Below are 8,662 nucleotides of genomic sequence, written 5' to 3' on the forward strand. Positions count from 1 at the left end.
GCGACGGGAAAGTGCTCCCCGGCACGTGCGCCCGCCCTGCGCCCCTCGCGCCCTGACGTCCGTCCCTCGGGCGGCCGCCGCGCCCCTCACAGGTTGCTGGGCGCGCGAGGGAGCTGCGAGCGGGAGCCTCGGGGAGCGCGGGCTGCGGCACAGACGGGCGGCTCCACTCTGACTGATCGTGCGTGGCGGGAGCCTGCGGGCGAGCGGACGTCCCGGGTGCGGACTGGCCCTGCGGGACGCGACGCGCACGCGGCGGAGCGGCGTTCGCCTGCCGACCTCGGGAGGGCCGCGCGGCCCAGGGACCCGGCTGCTGCCCTCGGAGCCCGCGGCCGATCGGGAAAGTTTAAATGCCACGTCGGGCTGTTCTTGGCGCCTCCAAAGTGAGGTTTGAAAACGTTTTGGGACTCGCTGCCCCTGAAGAAAAAATAAAATAAAAAACGAAAGTTTTATTGTATATATTATTGAAATACACAGAAAGTGAAAAAATTTAATACCCTCACTGTTCGCAAAAGTGATGAAAATGTTTTAAACGCAAATTTCAAAAAAATGTACTTTTCCTTCTATGTAGGTTGAACACCTTTGTACCTGATCTGGGACGATACTGTATATTGGCAAATTTGTCTAGGAAAACCTAGAAAAACATTAAACCTAACCTAACACAGATAATGATTGACCAAAAAAAGAACTTAAACATTTTCCTTAGTATTATAACCTGTGGAATTGATTCCAATTTTGTAACTCTGTATGCTTCACTGTAACTTTATTAACAGTTATAACCTGACACATGCGCCGCCATCTTGCTCTGCACGCACCATCCTAAATGCTGTAACTTTCCACTGTGCCCCGTTCTCTCCTTGAGAACCTGCAGTTGGGCCTTTCTCACGCTGCCCTCTGTGCACACCTGAATCTAGTTCCGGCCCCCTGTCCTGTTCTTGCCCTCTTCCCAGCTACAAACTGTACCCACCACTGCACCTGTTATTGTTCATAAGAAACAGGTAATTTTTCAACTATAACCCCTAGATGAACCGTTGACGTCAGCTTTTGTGGTTTATTGGCTTAAATACCCACTCCCCTCATCCTCCCGGGGCGCACCTCAGCATCTTGCCAGGGGTGTCTGCCGCTGGGTACCAGCTAAAATAAAGCGCTTTTCTTTTCGAGCCTGCCTCATTTTTGAGTTACGACACTTAAAAGCTGTTTATCTTAACACTTAGGCTTCAGTGGCAAGCTATTATATTGAAAACCAGTACATACATTTGTGGTAAAAATTAGCGTTAGAAATTAAAGCAACCTTCTTTTATTTCATAAAAGTCTAAAATCGTCACGCACATGTGCTTAATGAAATGGTGTGAACCAAACGTAAAATTATCACACTCATATAAAAGGCATAACTAAATTATGTGTGGATATGTCTATGGTCATTGTATTTCTGGTCTAGCTATTTTCTCTGCACTGAAAAGAATTCAGTGACACCTCTAAGTGTGGATCATCTACTACTTAACATCATTAACAAAACAATTGGAAAAGTGAGTGATAGCACCTGCTAATTGCTTCTTTAAGAAAAATTGCAAATTTCTCATATTTAATCCATCCTTCAAGTTCCTTGACAACAAGAAATTTGAGTATAGTTCGAGTTAGCACAAGCTTCTTCCTCTCATCTTTAATTTATAGACTAATACAGACAGATATCTGTGTAAAGAAGTTACAGCCAAAGTAAAGTACGATAATTTAAAAATTCATTATTTACATATGCATTATTCCTATATACATCTATTTGTTCAGTTGTTTGCTTTTTGTAAGTACTTGTAATTTTTCAGTCCCTTGAGTCTATATTGTTTCATTGTAAAATATTAGAAACCATGTCAGAGATACTGGCTTAACCTAGTAAGTCATGTCCACTAATTTGGAAACAAGACTACCTAGAACTGAACAGCAGCCTCACCATTTGTTTGTTGTGTGAGCGTTGGCATGTTACCTAACAGTCACTCAACTGTACTCCTTTCTTTACCTGTAAAATACATATAATATTAGAATGTAGATCATGAAGTTATTGTGAGAATTGTAGGAATGAAACATGAATTGCATAAGTTATAGCTCCTGGCATTTAATAAATGCTCAAGAAATACTGTTAACGATCCATAATTCTGATAAAGGTAATCAGCCTGGTAAGTTTTGACTGGGTGCTGTTGAGTTTACTGACAACTTTATTAAGCAATTTATATATTACTAAAGAGAGCATATTATAGTAGAAAAATATGCTGTTTCCAGAGCTTTCTTGATTTTAGGACCCATTTTTTCATATAATGTTCTAATAAGATAAAAGTTCTAGTATTTTGCATCGTACTATAGCAAGTATCTTAATGTTGCTTAGAAACAGTTCTTAGATTCATTTTCTTCATCTGATAAATATTTGTTAAATATCCAACCTATCCCTACTTTAATAACAGTAGAGAATTTGTCAGTTTGACACATGACAAAATTACTTCATGGATTCTGCCCTTAGACTGGGAGCAGAGTGACTTACATTTAGAGAAATACGTACGTATATAATCATAGCTCATGTAAATTTAATTACATGTTGAGTACATCATAAACTAATAGTAGTTAAAGAAAACAGACAGGATGATCAATATTAGCTAGACAATTTAGAAAAAAGATCTCCAGAAACACTTTTATTCAGTGTTTGAAAAACAGGTAAGGGGGTTTAGTTCTTTCAATTATTAAATGTTTTTTGTCATAATAAAATAATTTCTTACTAATTATCTAATTCTTCCTACACAATTTTATATGCCAAACAACCATGCTACCTTCATGCATAATATTAAGAGTAAAAAGAGAAATTTTATGCCTTAAAGTTGAAATGTATTGCTCCGTGGGGCTGGAGAGATGGCTCAGTGGTCTAAAGCTCCTATTTGGAACAGGCTTGGAAAAGCATAGGGACCGCGGTTCGATCCCCCAGCACCACATGCCAGCCAGCCGCGCCCCCTGGTGGGCTGAGCTGGCCACACACACACACACACACACACACTAAATGTTCAAAAAAAAAATTAAAAAAAAAAAAGAAATGTATTGCTCCGGTTGTACCTCTCACTGGCGAAACCCAAGTGAACAGATAATTTAGCACCTATAGGGACCGCCACTAGACATTCCAGCCACATGAGAAGAGAAGTACTGAGTAAATTGTACATATAATCAGAGAAGTATGACCAAAAACCCCAGAAAAGGGCTGGGAAGATAGCTCAGCCTTCTAAGCATCTGATTGGCAAGCACAAGGACCTGGGCTCAATCCCTAGTAGTGCACGCTGTGCCAGTTGTGCCCTGGGCACACTGAGCCTGCCAGGGAGACCAGGCATGGTGGTGCACACTTGTAATCCTAGCTCTGGGAAGGCTAAAACAGGAGGGTCGCTACCAGTCTGAGCTGTGAGATCCTGTACTAAATACAAACATTTCAAAAAAGAAAACAGGAAATACAGAGGAAGTAAGGCACTCTTATGGAAGAAAACATAGGAAGACTTCACAAATAATTAATGCTTGACCTGTTCTGAAGGAAGAGTAAAAGTCTAGTAAGTCAACAAAACAGGATGATAGTTCAATGACAGGGAATGGTTTGGTTACTTCCCTGTGAAATCCATCTCTTGTTAGCAGTCACATTAATGTATTGCCATCCAATCTTGTGCACCTACATTGATTCTTTCTCTTTTTTAAAATAGAAATAATAAAGGACTGGTCAAATAGCTCAGTGGATTAAAGTGCCTGCAAGCAGGCACAGGGGCCAGAGGTTCAATCCCCCAGGCCTGCCATGCAGACCCCACCCCTAAGGCACACGGAGGTAGCAACTGAGACTGGGAGTGGTGGCGCACACCTGTGATCCCAGCTCTTGGGAGGCTGCACATAGGCAGATCACTACGAGTCTGATCTAGTAGTGAGACCCTGAACATCTGTAGACTCTTCCCTAAAATACAAATAATAATAAATAATAATAATAATATGTAAATAAGCTTCTGACAAAATAATATATGAGAGTATGATAAGTTGGCTAAATATATTATGTGTAACACATTAAGGGAAGACAAGTACAAAACAGAGATAGATTTTAAATGAAAATATCAAGAAATAATACTAGAGAAGAAGTGTGCTGAAAAAAACTATGCAAGTTTTTGGCACTTTACAACTGATATATGGCTTGAAAATGTTTTATTCCAATATATATTTTTTAAAAAGTAATAAAAAATTGTACAAAAGATTAGAAATGATATAAAATGTAATTAAAACTATTAGAATTCAACAATGGCCATTATATTGCATATTGTTGTCTTCATGTTAGTTGTTCAGATTACCAGATAGAAGCATCCAAAATTGGTAAAAATAAATGAATAAAAGAAACAAAAACATTTAAGCATTAACTATTTCTTTCAGTAGGCCAGTGAGAAAAGGAAAAAAAAAAGGAAGGGAAATATATACCTTGGATAATTATCAGATATTAAAACAAGAATATAACTATATGAATTCGTGGCTACTAATTGAAAAATAACATATTTCGTAGATTTTTCCTTTAAAACATTTAAAATAGTACCTGCTAAAATTAGTTGTGTTGTATCACTGAACAGTATTATATAGTCTATGCAAGGAAGAATACAGAATGGATTTAAATTCATTGGTGGGCAGAAGTTTGGGTGGCTGTACATTCCAACACTCCTTTGCTAGAAATCCAGAAACACTTGAATATATTGTTTTGAGTACTGTATGACTCTGAAAATATTACTGGCTTCCCAACCCAGCTCTGGTCTCCAAGCCTTTTAATGATGATTGTCTATTTGGATACCAGAGGAACACCGAGAATCTGAATTTACACAAGATTTGATTAGGCTTAATTTAATGCTACTTTCTCTAATAATCATGAAAATTATGGCACTATCTTATGTCCTCAACAGAGTTGAAGTGTAAACTTACCCAAGGTAACTATCTAAGTAACAAGAATAAAGAATGAACTGAGGTCTATTTGAATCAATGGACATGTCCTAAACTACTTTCATAATAGAAAAGGTAAGCAGTTAAACTCTGCTATCCAATCTACTGTCCGTTAAAGTGAACCTTTTAAAATAATCTTTAAAACATTGTGATAGGCCCAATTCATTTAGTTGTAGGAAAAGTATGAAAATGTCAGTCTTGCCTTATATAATCCCTCAAACTTCCAGGACTAGAAAATTTGTTAACTGACACTTACACAGTTTATACTGAGTTTGACAGGAATAACAATAAGATTCTAGAGGAAAGAAAAGGCACACTATGTGACATCAAAGCTAAGGCTCTGTTAAAAAGATTAGCTTCCCTTACCATCCACTTTTTAGGTGTTACTTACTGTATTTTACCAAGGGCCCTTCTGTTTCTCCCTATACTGCCTTCTGGGATTAAAACTTCATATTACAATAGTAGTACTACAGTTTATCTTATTTATGCTAAATTTATTTCAGGCTCAAAACAATATGAATAATTTTACTATTCTATTACTAGGTAAATGAGGCAATGTTCACCATACTGGCTACATTTTATAGATACTAATCCAGAATTTTTTTAATCACATGTACACAGCAGCCTTCTGATCCATGGAACATAATTCTAAAATATCATAATTATGATTTTTTCTTTATATCTCTCTGATACAATGATAAACATGAGTGTTAGCTTACTAATTATTCATTTACCTGAATAATCAAGTCCCTTTCATTGAGATTTCAGGATCCATAATTGCTTTTTAAGATATTATGTTCTGTCCTCTTACATAATGAACTGCTTTGTACTGATTTCAGGAGAGAAGTAAAGTGCCTGCTGTAATACACTGGATATTAAGTTTTCCTGTGTCTACCACAAAATGCCTACACATGCCACTTAAAAGATATATGGTTTATCTTGGCTTATAGTTTAAGAGGGTTTGGTCCATGTTCAGCTGGGTCCAAGACAGGAAAATCATGGAAGAAAGACATGGTAAAGCAAAGCTACTGAATTCATGGTGGCCAAGAGGGAGAACACAGGAACATCACCAGAGATATATAAACCCAAGGTCATGCTTCCGTCATCCAAGGCATATTCAGCAATGCATTTTACAAAGTACCCAATATATCCCAAGCCAAAAATGTTGACAATTAAACTTAATTCTTCCATTTCTTGGCAATTTCACACCTTTTTTTTCATTGACAGGACTAAATACCCAATACCACCTGCAGTTAAGAAAGAAAATGTTTATTTGGCTCAGAGTTTATAGAGGTTTTAGTCTAAAAGCTGGTTCCAAGGCAAGGTGGCATGGATGAGGATCATGACAGAAGACAAACAACAATTTATGGCATGGCAGACAGGAGACAACAACATCATCAAGCAACCTTCCGCCTGTCCCTTGTATTCCATCTTCTGGGTGGGTAGCTCTCACACCAAGGATCTGTCACCCTTAATTCCAGCACAGCACCATTGCTCCTAGCATCAGATCCTTAATCCCAGCATCTCACAACCTAGATCCAGCCACCTCTGAAGAGAAATCTAGATACAAGCCATAAGAACACTCAAACCATACTTAACCTCAAATTAAGGTGGTAACAAGTTTATAATTTTTTTTCTATGTAATAAAACTATTCTATGTACAACTGGAAATGGAACAACCCCTTCCCTAAAGACTCAGTAGTTCTGGGATTCCTCAAAAGTCCAAGTCCAAGACTCTTCTGACACTGAAGGCAACTTCTTAAGTGTGAACTCTGTAAAATTAAAGCAAGTTACAAAACACAATGGCACAAAGTAAACATGCTTATGCAAAATAGATTACTACAGTGACAGAGAAGAATAAGAAAAAAGCAGGAAAAAATCCAGCAGGGCAAACATTAACTCTTAGAGCTTATGTTTATCACCTAGGACTTGTGGTTTCAACATGAGCTTCCAAAGACTTAGGTGACACCACTATGGGCTTGCTGTTTATAACTCACATGCCCCCTCTCAAGTTGGCTTCTCTTGCCTAAGGTTTTTTCCTTAGCAGTCATTCCATTTCTGAGAGCATTTATGAATTTCTAGGTCTCCCATGTATCTTCAGGTTCAGACCCACATTTTCAAACACTCACATCACAGGAAAATTTCCTGACCTTCCAGGCATTTCTACTCATGCAATCTGAGTAGAAGCCTCCCCACTACCACAGCTCTTAAACTCTGTATGCTGATACAAGCAGCATCATATAAATGCTGCCAAGTAGCCAGAATCCCTTGGACCATGGCTACAGTGGCCTCTTAGTACCTAGATGGCTGAGCACAGTGAAATGAATCCCAGGAAACCAATTACTTAAAACGCCCTTCTCAATCTCATATCCCAGGGAGTCTCTTCTCAAAGATTGCACCCTTGAGTACATGATGGCTGGTGTCTTGCAGATTTCTGAGACACTTTCAGTGCATACTTCTTCTTGTCCCTGTCAAAGTACTATAAACCTTGACTTGAAAGCATAATTTATTTAAAAAAACATGCATGCAATCCAAAGGATTTATATATCAAAGTGAATTTCCTCATAAAAAATAATGGAAATTCAGATGACTTATTCCACAGCCCGAAAACATTCATATAGAAATGATTGTAATCCTGTAACATAACACAAAATAATAAAAGAAAATAAACAGGTTAAGACCCACAATTTCAAGCACTCACATCACAAGAAAAGTCATTTTACACAATAATCCTCCTCTCCCATTTCTGAAATGAGAGGAGGATTATTGTGTAAAATGACTTTCACTAACACTAATAAAATTAGTGCTCCACTGAATCTTTTTTTAACACAAGTTTGACACCTGTATTAAAAATTTATCCAATGACACTTGCTTCTGCTTCCTTTTGAAGATTTCACAGAAATGTGACACTGCATTGTTATTAAACAGATTTATCTCTCACACTGCTGTACTCATTCAGGTGATTTTTTTTTTAAATTTTTTCACTGTTTCCCATATTTTACATATCTCACTAATCTCATTCAAAGTGAGAGAAATACCTCTGGCTTTTTCTTCTCCTGCTATGTAGACAAGGGCTCTTCCATAATCTCTTGCTGTTGGGAGATGGACCCCCTCAATCACACAGCAAGGAACAAAGGGAGGAATCATTGGTTCAGGTGTAATCATCTGACATTCTGCATCATGTAATACTGGGAGTACAAGACATCAATTTTTTATCAAGTTAAAATATACTAGAAATGATTGCTTGCCTTGTGAAGCCTTTAAAGAATAAATTACTAATGATCCAAGCTTTCAATTACTTTGTGTCTTCTCAATGACATTACTTTTTTCATGGACAACATCTCATTTGACCACAACTTTGTATATGGTTTTATTTCATGTCAAAATTTGTTTTTCTAAGGGCCAAGGAGATGGCTCAGTTGAATAAGCACTTCCCTGGCAAGTTCAAGGGCCTGAATTCAAACCTTGGTTCTGAAAAAAAAAAATGTTTTTCTAATCTTCTCTGCTTTTTGCAGCTTCTCATGGTAATGAGGAGGAGTAAAAACAAGCCAGCAGTGCACATAACACTGCATAAAAATGGGTAGCCTGCAGTCTCCTTTACCAGATCAGTTAGTCTATTGTCTTTAAATTCAGCCTCATGCAAAGTCTTAGGACATGGGTAAAATGTAGACAGGCTGTCTCCCAGAATGTAATATAT

At 38.0% G+C, this 8,662-nt stretch overlaps 1 pseudogene; it reads left to right on the forward strand.

The window, feature by feature from the left end:
* Positions 1–8,662, forward strand: part of LOC101585258 — a 137,335-nt pseudogene that overhangs the window by 18,025 nt on the left and 110,648 nt on the right.

The sequence above is a fragment of the Octodon degus genome, unplaced genomic scaffold, assembly GCF_000260255.1.
Source record: "Octodon degus isolate 3935 unplaced genomic scaffold, OctDeg1.0 scaffold00142, whole genome shotgun sequence".
NCBI classification, from domain to species: domain Eukaryota; kingdom Metazoa; phylum Chordata; class Mammalia; order Rodentia; family Octodontidae; genus Octodon; species Octodon degus.